Source organism: Melospiza georgiana, chromosome 18 (assembly GCF_028018845.1).
Source record: "Melospiza georgiana isolate bMelGeo1 chromosome 18, bMelGeo1.pri, whole genome shotgun sequence".
NCBI lineage: Eukaryota > Metazoa > Chordata > Aves > Passeriformes > Passerellidae > Melospiza > Melospiza georgiana.
In genome coordinates this window covers 5,669,253-5,686,105 of record NC_080447.1, presented here as the reverse complement: position 1 = coordinate 5,686,105, position 16,853 = coordinate 5,669,253, and positions in this window count along the sequence as shown.

Sequence of the window (16,853 nt, the reverse complement as noted above, 5' to 3'; positions counted from 1 at the left end):
ATGGTTTCCTCTGATAAACAATAGATAATTGCCATACTCCTACTTTAATTAATGTGAATTATAAGATTATTTGAATGGTCTTGGGTCCAGCCTTGGTAGGACACAGATCACATCTCCAGTCATGCTGAGCTCCCACAGCACCCACTGAATTTTTCAGAGCAGGTTTTCACCCAGCTCCACAGAAATTAGGACTTTTGCATAGGAAAATGCTGTCCCTCCGTGTGAGGGAATGACACACACACAACAATATTTAAAATTTTGCTCCTTTGGCAAGAATTGCAAACCCCCACCCCTCAGAGGCCGTGCAATGCAATCTTGCACTGTGTGACCTACTTGAAACAAGTGGGAGTCAATATCTATTAACTTGCCTCTGTTCTGTAAGTCAATACCTTGTCTTTAAAGCAGTTGTTTCCCTCTCCCTGCTGCACAGAGGGAAAAGGGAATTTTCTCACCTCTATCCCTCAATGCTTTTTCCCATTAATGCACCAAGGGAGTGGTGGCTCCCAAAACCACCCAGGAAAGGCAGAGAAGCAGCAAGGGATGTGGAGGATCCCCTGTGGGTGAGAAAATCTGGTTTTCTGTGCCAGGATTCAGCTCTAGGTGTGTGGCACAGCTTTGTGAGCAGAGTGAAGGGAATGCTCATGGAGGGGGAAATGCTGGGGAAAAAACAGGAGTGATCCTTCAGGAAACCTAAATAACAATTTGTGACTCAAGTGAAATGCTCTCATTAGGCCCTCTGGAGGAGAATTTGGCATTTTCTGTGCCACCTGCAATATTAAAAGAAAATGCTGCTGACTTCTGCATTGTCTCCTGAAAGGCACAGGGCTGACAGAAATGTAATTAAATTACCTGCTGCATTCATCTGTTGTCATAGCAGCCCTCACAATGAATATAACAATAATTTCATCTGTAGCTTAGCTTGATGCAGTTTTGCCTACAGCAGCCAGAAGACACTTTGCTGTTCCACATCTGACAGAGTTCAAGGGTTTCCATTTAAGTTCCACCAACAAAGGTCTGCAGTGGGGTAAAATCACAGATGGAGCCTTTGCTGCACTGCTCCATCATCAGCCAGCACCCACAACCTGTGGGTGATCTCATGGGACCCAGGAGCTCAGATTAGATGTTTTTATTTTCTTTTAGCCTTAAAAATCTCAGAATCACTGCCTCAATTTATAGGCACATAACAGAAGCACAGTGAAGTGTTCTTCTCATTGATTAAGCCCACCAGAAGCTCTGGCTGTGCTCTAAACACACATCCATAATTTCCCTGGGGCTGTGTTGCAGGCTGGATATGTGGAGCCCAGAGAGGACACAGCAGTTTTGGCACTGATGTAGGGCACAGCAGACGGGGTAGAATTAATCTTTTCCTTATTTTTAACTTGCCAAGGAGGATGTTTTCAACTGAGGCGTTATTGATGGACCCAGGTGGCTCCAGGCACCTCCTGGCTCTCCTCTGCTGAATGTGGGCTGAGCTCCTGGCTCAGCTCAGTGCCCTGCAGGGCAGTGATCCTGATCCCCATCCTGTGCTGAGGCTGAGGGACAGCAAACTGTCCAAAGGCTAAAGGACTGAATTATCCTGAACACCTGGAGAATGTCTAATACATAAAGGTAGATCATCCATTAAGTCCAAGAAAAGGTAACAGGCTATTCCTAATTTCCATGGCTTATCCTTCTTTGGATATGGAGGAGCTTGTCATTGATTTATCACTGTAAGAAATTTCAGAAAACCTTGCTTTACTTGCTGATATTCGATTTTCTTTCATTTTTGCTGCTATTTGTCTACTACTTTCTTCTAGGAATGCCTGCCATTTACCACCTTTCTCAATTAAGCAGGCCCACAATTCAGTTATGTAGCAATAATATTTCAAGAGAACAATTAAAAACAAGCCAAGAGTAGAAGAATATGATAAATAAGACACACAGCATCTGCAACAAATATGTGGCTCCACCCAATATACCTGGGAAATATCTGCTTCTTTTTGCTTCTATCCATTCCATTCCTGTTTGGGGAGGTTTAGGCAGCCAGGGTTCATCCTGCAATGACTTGTTTTTATCTCTCATATTCAGGAAGGTACAAGTTGAGGGGTTTTAAATGCCAGGTGAAGAAAGGGTGACTTGTGCATGGCCAAGATAAGCTGATGTGTGAGCTGAGGCTTGCCTGGTGTGTGGAATATTCCTCCTTCAGGCAAGCTCTGCTCAGAGCTGGGTAGTTTCCTCTCTCTCCAGCAACCTTCCCAGGCTGAGCAGTGCTAAAAGGAGTTGTTGCAAATTGCTTCTGTGTTGGCATTTTACTTTTCCCTGTGTGAATAGCACAGCCACATGCACAGTGCCTCACCTCTGATGCTCCCACATGCTTTAGCCAGGTGCATAAATGACATTTATTCCTCTTTTACAGATGAGGTAAGAGGGATGGCAGCAGCAGGAGAGCAAAGTGTCACTCAGCAAGAGGGAGATGTGCCTTTGCCATGCTGGATGATGCCAAGCAGAACTGTCTGAGATTTTGGTAAGGATCAAATAAATATCAAAGGCAGGTCTTGCTGAGGGGCCACCAGTCAGTGCCTGCAGTGCAGGGCTGTGAAACTCAGCCCCTGGTACTTGGCTCCAAGCTCTGGAGTGAAAGGATTTGCTCTGAGTTGCAATGCAGGGCTGGAAACTCTGAAAAAATATCAATGGGCTCAGCCACCATGGCCAGGCTCACCTCCAGATAACTGAATTTCCTGTGATCCATATGTTCTTTTGGAAAAGCTCCAGTTTATCCTTTGGAGAATATTACAGCTTGAAATCAATTAAATCTGCCTGAAATCACCCCCCTGAGAGGCAGCAGCTGCAGGTTTGTCCCACATCTCTCAGCTTTGTTCTCCCTGGGCTACAACCATGGTGCCTTTGAGCATCACCCTGCTACAGGAACGTGGGGAAAGGATGGAACCAGCTTCCCACATCTCCCCCCCAGTCCCAGGAATCCTTGGCTGATGGGTTTGTAACCTGTTTGGGAGCACTGGAAATGCTCCACGTTTCAGGATTCCACAAGGGATGCTGCTGCGGAAAATCAAGAGCCGAGGAAGGATTGAATGGCACCAGTATTTCTGATCTGACACAAAAACGAGGTCAGCTGTGAAGGAGTAAATTAAAGACAGTTTGAAAGATCCAGCAGTAAATATGCTGAAGGTCATGGGACATCACAAGTTAATAAACTCAACTGGATAATTTAATTCAGCACAGAGAAGCCGTCTGTGTGCACTGAATAGAAGGTAAGAGTTTGACAAGACGAGATGGAAAAGCTTTGTTATCCTCTTGTCTTGCCAGGATTTGCTTCAATTACACCAAAGAATGTTACTTCATTCTTGCCCTAATAACACTGTAGAGGAAATTAAATTACTCATATATAACAAAAGTGAACTGATTTTGACATCTCTTCTAGGCAAACCTCCTGCTGTATTAGCTCCCAAGCACATTCTCCCTCACTTAAGGTCTCATGCATATTTATGATTATCACTCATAGTAAATATAAGCACTTTGTGAGAACACAAATTAACTGCAGGATGTAATGGAGGTTGCCAAGGGTGGTTTTTATTGTTGACTGTGACATGAAGTCTGCAATATGGGCACTGTAATGGATGGATTGTGAGGCATGGAGAAATAATCCCATCACAGAGGTCTCTGAAATCAGAAACCACAACAGCAAAACCAGTGCCACTCCAGCCTCAGGCTGGTTTTACTGTGTTTTATTTAATTTTATTTTAAAAGGAGCTCTGTTTTAGCTTGAAATCTTTTCTTTGTATTTTTATAACTCATCGATTAGTGAAACTAATTAAAGGTTGTAGAGCTAAAAAGGAATTCATTTAATTTTTAAGGCTGACAGACCTTAGCCTTTGGTTTTAGCTGGATTAATAATGGTGGGTTGTCTCTGTTGCAATGGCTCTTTCTTAGAGTTTGATTGCTTTTTCATTACATTACCTAGCTAGCTTTTGGAAAGACTTTATACAGTAAATTTAGCCTCTAGAAATGAACCTCACAACCTTTTAACTAAGGTTGAACCCAGCAAGGCAGAGCCCATTGCATCAGTGATGGCTCTTGCAGGCCTTCATTAGGAGGAAGCTGGCACATCCTGAAAAATACAGCATTTAAAAAACAATGGAGGCTTATTTTAAAATAACATTATTTCTCCCAGCCCATTCCAACATTATTTCTCCCATTCTCTCATTCCAAATGTGGCTCTCAGCCTTTGCTCCCCTCAGAAAAGCAGCCTCTGTCTGACCTTTAACTGGAATCTGCCAAGAGCTCTGCCAGGAGTGGGTTCAGTCTGGAGGTGGATGCAAGTATCATTATAGACATGATTTATATTTATATAAATATATATTATATATAATATATCTCATATATATAATATATAATATATAATATATAATATATAATATATAATATATAATATATAATATATAATACATAATATATAATATATAATATATAATATATAATATATAATATATATTATATATTATATATTATATATTATATATTATATATTATATATTATATATTATATATTATATATACATGTTGTATACATGTTATACATATGTGTGTGAATATAATATAATATAATAGTGTATTATATATATATAATTATTATTATATATTATGTATCTTGTATACATGTTATACATATATGTGTGTATATATATTATATATATAATATTATATATTATGTATATTATATATATTATATATATTATTATTATATGTATTGTATGTGTTGTATACATGTTATACTTTTTTTTTTTTAATATATATATATCTATCTCCCATAATCTGATATCCTGACAGTGAGAGCCTTTTTTAAGGTGGACACTCCTGCAGTTTTTTCCATAACTTCTGTCTGGAGCCTCAGGTTCTTCCTGTGAAGTGGAGGTGGAGTTTTAAGGGGCATTCCTGGCTTTTTGTTTTAAGCACATCGCACAGGTCAGGGCAAGGATCCCCAGGGGCAGCAGAGCCTGCAGCTGGGTGCTCATCCCAGGGAGAAACCCTCCTCATGCTGCCTCCAAATAAAAATTCCAAATGCCAAGAGTTGTATTAGGCAGATACAAAAAAAATAAATGAAATACAGGGACTAATAGAGAGTGGAATTTCTTCTTAATTTACCCACCATCACTTTTGTTTCTGAAGCAGAATGAGGCTGGCACGGAGATGATGGGAAACACAGCACTGAAATGACACTTACAGCATCCCAAAGGACCATTGAAAGCAACAAAAAAAAATGTGATGTCCTTAAAGACTGCAGATGGTTTCTTCAAGGTGAATAATTTTATTGTTTATTGCCTGCTCTGTGTACTGCAAGGAATGACATTTAAGAAACTGCTCAAAGATGTTGTTTCAAGGCACAAAGCAAACATTTAGGAGCCAAATTATCCATACCAGTGACTGTGTCATCTCCAGAGCTTGGGGCTTGGCTCAGAGGCACATAATGGATTTGGGACAGTGAACTCTTAGAAAGCATGGAACGCAGGTCAGATTTGTGTTTCTGCAAAAATATAAACATTTGGAACTGGAGTGCTTTCACATGGCATGTGAAAATACACCCTGTGAGGGGAAAAGTGCTCTTATAAAAGCAAGTGATATTAGGAAGCTTTTATTATACAACTTTTTCAATTTTCAGGAGAATTAAATACCATTCACAAGCTCTCCTTTTCCAAGATATTTCAAAGCTTCCAGATCTGACCAAAAAGGAGATTATATAGTTCAGTCATATTTGGAAAGTGTCCTTAAACCCTTTGTAAGCTTGTGTTCAAAATTTCATCAGCAGTAAAAATTTAAATACATTCTATTTGGCCAAAAATTCCACTTCATTTTCAGGCTTGGATTGTTTGGGATTTTTTTCATTTTTCCTCTTCATATTCATATTCTCCCTTCAACTCCTGTCCCAACAGATATCTGTCACTTTTCCAGGGGATATTAACACCAAATAGAAATTCAGGTATGACCTTTTCCACAGGTAAAAAATGAATTGCTCATTAGTGCAAACTGGTTGGAGACTGCACCTCTCTGGTGCTCACTCCAAAGCTTTCTGCTGCCATGGCTCTGACCATTTGTTCTGATTCCTTCAGATTTGAAGCCTCTAAAGCAAGAATATGTTTTGTGAGGGAAAAAAAGAAAAACACACTCTCTGAAGGCAGAAGAAAGAAAATATCTGTTTATAACCCTTTGGTTTGGCTTAGGGGGTTTTTTCTTCTTTTTTTTTTTTTTTCTTTTTTTTTTTTATTTTTTCCGTTACTTGTGGAAGGATGGTGAAAAGGTCACAGCAGAATTACAGGAGAAAGGTGTCCATAGATCAGCTGTGCAAGCTGCTTTCAAAGCAACTTTTTGGGACAAAAGGATAAAACATAATCAAAGCAACAACTTTCCTTTTCTTTTACCTGAAAGGCCATGTAAAATTTGATCTTTTAGAAGGATTGAGGGAGAGGCAGCCCCCTGGAGCAGGCACAGCATCATTGGTCAGCCACCTGTGAGAGCTCCAGACTCCTCACCTATGGGGAAGGAGAGCTGCACCTTGGGACAGACAGTGTGGTCTTTGTTACATTTGGGTTTTTTTATTCATTTAGATCTGTCTTTTTTGTTTTTCCAACACAAAAAGAGAGCTTCTCTTGCAGCTGAAAGCCTGGGCAAATAAATATCCACGTGCTCAGAGAAATCTGTGAGTTGTTAAATGAAGCAGCAGCAGCAGGAAGGCAGAGAAGGCAGCAAGGCAAAGTGGATTTGGGGGTGTTACTTTGATTTTTATTCTCAGTGCAGGCCTGGGGTAGGGGATTGGCAGCTGGGAATGACTCAAGCAGAAGCCAGCTCTGTTCAGCTTGCTGGTGAAAATTAGTTGGGGAAACACTGTTAAATCCAATAAGCAGACACATGAAACTAAACCAGAAGCATCTCACCACAAGAGTTATGTGTAAATTAAAAGACAGTGAAGAGAGGGAACTTCAGGCTCAAAGTCAAGAGCATCATCAGGAATGGGTGGATTTCCAGAGCCAGGAGCACTGGGCTCCTGATGTCAGAGGAGGCTTGGAACTCCCTTCAGATCAAATATTATCCTGCCCTGGAACTCAGCAGAGTGTAGAGAGTGTCACCAAACCTGCCAGGACACATCTGATTACAGGGTTTTTTTGGGTTTTTTTTTTACTTTAATGTAAATTTCATGGCTTTAGCAGTGAGCAAGAAAGGAGCTGGGATCAGTGGTTGGAAATATTAAAATGTAGAGAGAAAACTCCTTTCACACAATAAGGAGCTGTGTTGTAGGATAATGAAGGATAAGAAGATTTTGGGTTGTGAGTCTGGCGGCTGTGATTTAACAGGCTGCAGAAAAGGTAGCCATGGAAAACAGAGAAATCCCACTGGATTATTGTGGAATAATGTGATGTTCTCCCTTCTCCCATCTCTCTCCTGCACTTGGAATCCCACATCACAGGGGAAGGAGGGCAGCAGCTTCCCTTCATGGAAATCTTTCAGATTTAGGTGCTGGTCCTTAGCAGAGCTGCAAGGCAGAACTGCCTTCACCTGAGCATGGGCAGTCTGGAAAAGCACACCTTGCCTTTACCTTCTTTGAACCATTAAAGCCATTTCCCTAATTGATTTACAGCTGTTGTAATGTGGTAGCTTTAGCACTGTGAATGAAGATTCCATATGATTAGATAAGCAGTTTAGAAGCTCAGAGAGCTGAATTAATTGTGAGCATTTATTAATTGTGCTCACTCATTTATCTTTGTGCTTTACTTGTGATACAGTCTCTGAAACCTTAATAAAACTGAGTCACAAAGAAAAGCTCATTAGTTGAGGGGAAAAAAAAAAAAGGTTTTTTGCTGTTAATGAGTTCAGTTTGTGTGGCCCTGCACAAAGGGGTCTTGCTGTCCCCTGGTGTGGGGCAAGGACCTGACTGCAGGGCTGAGGAGCATTGTCCCCTCGCTGGATCACCTCAGAGAGAATCACAGGCACACCTGGATGGTTTGAACTGGCAGTTTGAATCATTAAAACTGATAAATTTCTTTCATAAAGTCTCAAAACTCTAAAAACCACCCGTCTAAGTAGAATCATGGTGATCTGCTTTCAAATCCAAGGCTAAATCTTCATGTCTTCCCCCTATTTGAAGGAAAGGGTGAAGGTTTGTGCTTTGGTCTGTTCCCCTGGCTGATAAGAGATCACACTGAACTGCAGAGAAGGTTTCAGCCTTGTGTATACATATTTTTAAAGAAGTGGCAAATTAAAAGTAATGACTCAGGCATTTTGTGTTTGCTCTTTCTCCTGGCCATGATAAATCTTTACACAGAACTGCTGAAAGTATTAAATCACTCCAGAGCAGCTTGTCCTTGTTCCTCACTGCGGAGACAATAGGATTTTAATAAACAATATCTTTGATTAGGTTCAGCAGGAAAGCCAAGGATAACCAGGTATTTGTATCTGTCAGGGATTCAGCAAGAATCCTTGTAATTCACCTTGACTGCAAAAGCTCTTGCAGCCACATGCAGGATTTGATAGTAGGTGTTGGGTGTTGGGGAGAGGGGGATTCTCAAATCCAGGGATACACCAAGTACAGCAGCACCATCCCCTTTGGAGGAAAAAATTCTCTCTTAAATACAATGCTTGTGCCTGGGTAGAGAATATGATGATAATAAATGCTTATTATGATAAATGGAGTCATGTTCCTCAAAGAAGCAGCAAATCACAAAAAAAAAAAAAAAAAAAAAAAAAAAAAGCCAAGGAAAATGAGGCTGAACTGGCTTGATGAACAGTAATGATATATAGCCACCAACACGGATTTGCAAAATGCACTTTGACTTAATTTTAGAGTTGCCTAATATTCTTGTGATAGCTGTAATAGACTCCAAGACAGACTTTACACTGCTTTAAACATGTTGTTATTTATGTTCCAGCCCCAGTGAAAAGGGATGCAATATGTGGCCAGTACTTTTAAAATGAAAGAAATGCCCAAAATGAAAGTGGGCAAAGAAAACTGAGAGCTTTTGCTTCAGAATAATGACAGTCCCAATGGGATCATTAATTTCCCTTAGAGCAGCTTGTTATTTTTCAAAGATATTATACTTATGCAGATTTAACTGTAGGAACATCATATTGTTGTAATTTCTCCAGTGTGATGCAGCTCTAATTACTCACTGCTCAGAGCATGAAAAGGAAATGAAAGATGAGCAGCAAGTTAATTTTTATTTTAAAAACAAAGATAAGTTTTAAAGAGTAAAATTAGACCATTGTGTATCAGACTGGGAGCATGGATACATTTAATGGAAAGAGGAGCTGCAGTAATTGTGGATTTTCCCAGGAGGGTTTTGCCAGAGGCGAGCCACAGCCTGGAAGGAGCTCGAGGTTATTTCCAGCAGGATGAAGGCAGCACACCCTGAAGAACACCCACCAGGGGCAGGAGCTGCAGCTCTGTGCTCTGTCACCTGTTTCTCTGGATTCACCCTTCATCTGCTGCACACGTGAGCTCTGACAAACCTTCCCCACAGCTGAGGATGCCGTGGTGCCCTTGGGGTGTCTGGCTGCTGCATCACAGGTGCTCCCAGGGCACATCTCCCAGCCCAGCCCCAGGGGCACAGGCTGCTCCTTCTCTCTCCTGCCTCTGCTTTGTGGCTGGGGCTCATGCTCTGCCCTTTCAGCCACCCAGTCGTGTTCCCAGGCTGGGAAAGACATTTTCTGCCTCATCCTTCCTTGCCTTTCCAAGGCTGCATGCAGTGTTCAAAGCTCCTGATCCCTGTGAGGGTTGGAGCAAAATGCTCAGAGCAAACAAACTCTGAGAGCTTCAACACACCTGGAGAACAAAAGCTCCTGATGTAGCAGCAAGGAGCAGAGATCTGAGCAGCTGCAAACACCTCCTGCTCCTGAATTCTGAATTCTGAGTTTGTGGGGATTCACTACTATGTCCACCTTATTTTTTGCTTCTGTAAGCAAAGTCCCTTTCTGTAAATGACCCTTTGTTCTTGCACAGTGAGGTTCAGGCAGGCAGCTCAGTGCCATGCAGGGCTGGCAGTGCAGCTGGCACAGCAGATGCTCTGGTGGTGGCTGTGGTCACTGGGATGCTGTGAGCCAAAAACAGCCCCAGCACACGTCAGCAGAACCCCAGGGGAGCAAAGGATGCCCTGCCCTGCCAGCTGAGCAGGATCAAGCCTCAGATTAAACTGAAATAAACAAATAAGCAAACACTTTTAAAATGAGCTAGAGCACAAACACTTTTAAAAGGAGCTAGGCTACACAGGGTGCCTGTGGGCAAGGATGATGCAGCAGAGTGATGACACAGGGGCACGCTGGCACAAATAAAAGCTGTGGCTTTGCCCTTCCCTTCCCTCCCAGCTCTCAAATCAGCCTGCACATCTCCTTTCCAGCTAGTGGGGTACTCAGCACAGGGGCCAGGGTGCTTCAGTGGCCCTGGAGGGATGGGCAGGCTCTGGTTTGTCCCTGGCTCCTGCAAAGCCCCTGACAATGTGACCTGGTACCTCAGCACCCTCAGCACAACCCTGCCCATCCAAAGCTGTGCCAGGACACCTCTGTGAGGAGGGGAAAAACCCATCAAAAATCAAACAACAACAGGCAAGCTGATTGTCCCCTCCAAACTGTTTGGAGGAGGGTGCTCAGGCACAGGGAGGTGCCAGGTGCTCAGCTGGCAGCACCTGGACGAAGTGCAGGGCATGAAATGGGGCACATCCCCAGCAGGGACAGGAATTGAACAGAAACTGAGCGCCACGGTTCCATTCTCACCCAACAACGGCCAGAACAAAGGCAGGGAAAGGAATTCCTTGGCTCAGTTGTCATGACAATGCTCTTGGAAAATCTCTGCCACAGGAGCAGCCCTCGCTGCCTGTGTGGCTGCTGCTCTCCCCTTTAGTGCAGCTCTGGCTCCCAGAGCAGCTCCAGGATGGAGCTATCACATCAGGGGCTGCATGTGCAGCCAGCAGACACCAACAGCGCAGCTCACAATGCATTGCTGTAATTAGTTTGTGAAAGGAGCACTGCATGGGGAACTCATCAGGCCATAGCATTACTGAGAGAATGGGATAATTGCAGTAGTGGTTGCATTGTATTTCTTTTTTATTCACGATTTTCATTGCTTATAATCTTGTTAAATGGTGGCAAGTACAAATGTTCGTAGCAGAAAAAATAAGTGCAGATGCTACTGCCATGTTAAAAAAAAAAAAAAAAAAAAAAAGAAAAAAGCAACAACAAAACCTAAATATGCTATATTTTTTTTTCTGTTAGTTCTACTTCTATGGTGGTCTTTGGACTCACAGTCCTAGGATAAAAATGCAGCATTTCAATGGAAAATGATCTTTGATCAGAATAAGATGACAATTTTGCTCTTATTCTTAATATATATTATGCTATTATATTAATATTTATATATTATTTGCTGCTTAGCTCTAATCACAGTTCTGCTATCTCTGAAGTTTGCCTTTTGCAGCTTTCCCAAAACCTCCTGATTTTGTCGATTCCCACACACATCCTGGGCACTCAATGGGAGCTCAGGAGGGCACAGCTGCATTAAATGTTCCTGTTTTAGCCCAAGCATGAGCTGGCCCAGGGCAGCACCACTGACATTGAAAGGACAAAATTCATTAAATGAGCCTCTTGCCATCCTCCAGTCCTTGCTGAGGTGACCCAAGGCCACCTGTGCCAGCTCATTTGTCCCCAGAGTGGTGCAATGTGACCCACAAGGGGTGGTGGGGAGAGCAGATTCCTGCCAGGCTGCAATTTGCTGGCCATCAAATAGGTGTGGATGGCTTGGCAGATCCAAAATTACAGTGCAAGTAGGAGTACAGGGGAAATTATTATTGTCAGGATTTTATGGAGAAAATAACCATGTAGAATGTATTTTAAGGTGGTAGTTTAGACAGGAGCATGATAGCATCATAAAGCATAAGAGGAAAACTTGAGGCATTTAAAAAATCAGAGGAAAAACGAGAGTGAATTACTACTGCCTCTTCTTTCCTAGTTATTTGTTGTCTTAAATGATATGTGTGTGCCTGAGAGTGCATTTTTAAATATATTTCCTTTTTTTCTCTTCAGGTAGATTTTACAAATGGAAGAGCTCACAGTGCTGCTGTATTAAGGAGTAAAAATAAAAATCTGTGGGTCTTTACAAGTGCCAGCCAGAGAGAATAGGTAAGTAACTGCATCCCTCCAGAAGATGAGGGATGCCATCAGACCATGTGCAGCCACCAGAGCCAGCAAACTCCCTCTGAAAGCTCCCACCCTTCCTCCCAGAGCCCTGCCAGAGCAGACACATGCTCCTATAAGTAGCTTTGATTTATGATGGGACCATCTCAGTGCTCCTTTGTGCCTCAGCTCTGCCTCTGGAGTGAGGGGCAGGTCCCAGTTAGAGATGCAGGGAGGTCAGGATGCACCAAGATGGTTCTGGTGCTCCTGTGGAGCAGCCCAGATCCTCAGGGATTTATGGAGCCAGAGCCTGAAGTTCACCTTAAATTGCACTGCACAAGGAGTTCCTACACAGCGGGACAGGCAGGGCTGTGAGATGTTCACCCACCAGCATTGCAGTGTGTGCTCCCCAGAGCCAGCATGGGTGACACTCCACGTGTCCTCCATTTGTCACAAATGAATGTCACAAACAAACATCCTTCAGGGAGGAACTGAATGTCAGCATTTCCTGAGCCTTGTTAGCCAGACCCACGCTGTGCTAAGGATCTCTAGAGGGAAGCAGGAGGTCTGAGTGCATGGAGAGAGGCAGTGGGATGGGAAACACCTCATCTTCCCCGGGTGGCAGAACAGCTTTTTTGGGAGCTGTTTGCTAGCTGAGCTCTCAGCTCTGCCTACTGGCCTATCACTGAAAGCTTGTGCCTGATAAAAGAAGGCAAGGATGAAAGGCTAAAATGTACTTAGGCAACTTTCTAGGAAGGATTTTCTCTCTTTTTCAAAAGTACAGTCAGGATCTGCTCTGTTTTGAGACTACCCCAACAATTTCACTGCAAATCACTAAGTGGGAAGCAGATGGATGAAGTGTGTGGTTTACACAGAGAGGCACAAAGTGATCTCACCCTCGAGGGAACTCCCACAGCTTCCCAAGTTATCATTCCCAAATTCCAACTTTGTAACTTTTGGAAGTTTTGGATGACAAAACACTGCCTCCCAGTGCAGGATAGGGGGACAAGGCAGAGCTGGGCATCTCCCAGGGCTGAGATCTGTCCCTTGTGGATGAGCTGGCTGTGCAGAATGCTCTGCTTGCACCCATGTCCCAGCAGGCTGTGGCTGAATGAGTGGCTGTGTCAGGGTGTGGGCAGCCAAAGCCTCAGAGGGTGAAGCTGGAAAGGCTGGGAAGCCCCCAGATCCAGCTCACCATCCTCTTCCTCTGCCTCCTGGAACATCCACTGCCCATGGGCTCTATCAAACCCTGAGCAGCTTTCACCACCCAGTCCCTTTCAGACCCACAAACTGCACTGACACTCTGTGGGCTGGCTGTGGCACGTGTCACACATCAATCAATACAGCAGAGCTCACTGCAGGCACAGTCTGAGAGCATTTCAAAATCTGCAGGCATTTCTAGATGTATGTGAAAAACAGTTCCTCCCCAGTGAACAGTGTCACAGGTGGTGCAAACCAGCCTGGATGCTGATTGCAGTGGGGCAATGCAGGTTTCTGCAATTTAAAGCTCTGTCCCAGAGCATTTAGAAGGTGGGACTCCCTTCATGCCACTCCCAAGGTGTCTTCATGTTCCAGCTAGGAAATTGTCAGCCAGGAGTGTGAGTTACTTCAACAGCTACATCACTTCAGACAAAACCCAGCCATCTGCTCTACCCTCTAATTACAAATGCAGAAAACATAATTCACAACCAAATCACATATAAAAAGGCAAGAAAATGAGCAATTAAAATGCACATTCTGCCAGGCAAATCAAGCTTCCCTTCCCAGCCAGGCTGTACCACTGCTGCTCTGGCCTGTCACAGGCAGGGTCAGGATTAGTCCTGGATCACTGGAGAGCCTGGTCCTGCTGCTCTGTCTGATAGCAGCCCCCAGCATCCTCCCAGCATCCTCCCAGCAGCCTCCCAGCCTTCATCCCCTCTTCCACCAGGGACTCTCTCCAGCCCCAGCCTGCTGCTCTGCTCACCAGTGTCTTGCCCACCCTCAGGATCACTTTTTCCAAGGGAGCAATTTATCTTTCCAATATGCAGACAGATCTTTGTTGTTCCCCACTCCCTGCCTCTCTTCTGGAGTGCTCCTGGCTCACAGGTGGACACAAACTGGAGGGAATAAGCAGGGATGGATGGTGCTGTGTTTGCCAGCAAGCACCCCAGGCTGAATCCATCAGTGGCTGCACTCAGTGAAGTTATCATCCCCTCTGGAGTGTGCATTAACATTCCAGCATCATTTATACTCTACAAGTAATTCAAGCCCACAGGGGCAATCTCTTGCATGTTCAAAATTCAAAGTCTCCTTCTGTAACATCAGCTGGCTCAGAAGGACTGAAATGCATCTCTGAGGGTCCTTGGGGAGGGATGTTCCACTGGGGAGGAGGATTTGACCTGGCCCCCACATGCCTGACTGGGAGGCTGGATGACAAATAGGTCTGTCTGTCAGTCTGTCCATCGCTGATATTTGCCAGCTCTGTGTGTGGGAGATGGGGCAGAAGGGACTCAGCAGCCTCAGATTCAGCACCAGCAGAGCCCTGTGACCTCCTTCTGCTTCACAGCTACACTGAAATCAGGATTGCAGGAGTCCCACACTGAATCAAGACAACCAAAGAGCTCCTAGCAGGGTTGAGGATTTTGTCCTTCCCCTTTGCTTAGCAGCCCCTGTGCTGAGTCAGTACCAATCCCCTATAACTTCTTATTTTCAAATATTTGGATATTTAAAAGTCAAACAAAAGACATGCAACAAGTTATAAATTCAACGGAGAATTTTTTAGGTGCCAAACTGCAGCTGAACTGTAGTTATGGTTATTATACCTAAACAGACATAAAGCTATAATGTGGATCAACACATTTTATCACAGTCATTCACTGAACACTGAGTCCATGCAGCTCAGCTATTGCCTTTCTACAGCCCTGGAAGATTTACCCTAGTTTCAGATTAATCTGGAACTTTATTATGTAGTTATTTTAATCTCACTTCATTTCATCACTGCTTGGAGTCCTATTATCAGAGTAAGATCCTGTTAAGATACAGCAATGATGAATGGTGTTAGAACCAGCTGAAACAGAAACAGAATCCAAATCTGTTTTGCTATATGCAGTTAAAAAAAATATCAAGAGAGCCTTCATGATGCATTATAGAGAGATAAAGGGGTTCCTACACAACCAGCAGCTCTGGGGACAGAGGTTTCCTGCATGATTGCACCGAGTCCTTTGTCTTGCCATGAGGTTTTTGGAGCACACCCTTTTTGGGATGAAGATATTGCTGTTGAAGGGAGCTCTGAGAACAAGCCTGGTGCTTGGGGCTGCAGCCTTTGCCCTGTCAGGGTGCTGCTCAGGCATTCCCTGGCGGGTGCTTTGCAGCCCCGTTCCTCAGGAAGGAAACCAGGGGAGTGTTAAAGACAGTCAAGTGCTCTAAAGCACAAATTTACATTTCACCTGCCAAGATACTTAAAGCATATAAATAGCTAAATGCTACCCTGAAACAGAATATTTTCCTAAACTGGGACTGAACGTTTTTAGGACATGGTTAAAGGATGAAAGGCCACATGAGGATATTTGGGAAGAGGCAGGGAATGCTGTTCCCCCAGCAGAGCAATGCCAGCCAGCACTGAACATTGCCAGGTATGCTCATCCCAAAAAGGGTGTGCTCATTCCAAAAAGGGTGTGCTCATCCCGAAAAGGGTGTGCTCATCCCAGAAAAGGGTGTGATAGTCCAAAGAGGGTATGCTCATCTCCTGTCCCCACTCCGCAGCACCTGCTGGGACACCCTGAGCCAGCCCCAGCGAGGGGACAGAGTCACACACCCAGCCCCGAGGGCGATGCCCGGCCCGGGAGCTGCAGAAGGGACCGGTTCGGGTGCGGGGGAGCAGCCTCATCACGGGCAGAGCCCCGCGCAGCGCAGCGGGCACCGCCGCCCGGTCTGCACCGTCCTCTAGCGGCCACCGCGCCCGCTCCACCGGCCACCGGGCAGGGGGAGCCCTTCCCTTCCCTTCCCTTCCCTTCCCTTCCCTTCCCTTCCCTTCCCTTCCCTTCCCTTCCCTTCCCTTCCCTTCCCTTCCCTTCCCTTCCCTTCCCTTCCCTTCCCTTCCCTTCCCTTCCCGGTGAGGTGGCACTGCCACCCCTGCAGGGACACTGCTGCTGTCACACTGGGCTGTCTCCCTCTTGGAAACTGCAGCTCCCGCCCATCAAACCTCAGTTTCCAGCACCACAGCACCTGGGATCTCCCATCTCCTGCCGAAATGACTGAAATGTAAATCCTCACACTGCCAGCGTGCAGGAAACTGATGTAGGAAAAGGGATGTGATGATTCATTTGTTTTGTACCTACGAGCCCAACGCTCTTCCCCCAAGAGCAGCCCGAGAATGCACCTTGCCACCCACCTCAGTATTTGATAAAAGTTACAGGAGCAGCTGTGATGGATGCTCCTCCTCACACAGCGCTCCAGCCGCTCTCTGGATAACGTGTGGTGTTATTGAGGCATCAATTATCTTCAGCACGAGCACAGCTCCATTAGCAGGCCTGCAGCCTGCTCCTTTTGATAAGGTTCACTCTGTGCATTTATCAACAAAATGGGGATAACCAGCAGGACACGGAGTCTGCAGCTTTTAACTCTGTTAGGACAGAGATGACGTTCACATCTCTGCATGCACCATCAAGCAGAGCATCCTGTCTGCTGGGGCTTATTCCTCTGCAAGAGGAAGGCAGTTTCACTCTGATTTT